Genomic DNA, 313 nt, shown 5'->3' on the forward strand with positions numbered 1-313 from the left:
AACCAATTATATATTAACCCTAATCCTAGAGAAGAAATCAGCAATTATGATGTCAACATTAAGGCAACCAAGGTACTGATTTATAGCTAATCTGTATTAAATGTGACAGCTATATCTCTGCTAATGGTAGAAGAGAATTCAACAGTAATTTTACATAGAAAACCATCAGAACATTAACAAAACTTTATAGTCATACTGATAAATTAGGGTTGGGAATGGGGGGAGTAGATGAAAATTTGAAATCTTAAACTCCATGATATGAAAAAGAGGAGTGAGAAGTGGTACAAATGATCTTTAGAGAGAATAGAAGAAT

This window comes from Octodon degus, unplaced genomic scaffold, assembly GCF_000260255.1.
Source record: "Octodon degus isolate 3935 unplaced genomic scaffold, OctDeg1.0 scaffold00081, whole genome shotgun sequence".
Classification (NCBI taxonomy): Eukaryota; Metazoa; Chordata; class Mammalia; order Rodentia; family Octodontidae; genus Octodon; species Octodon degus.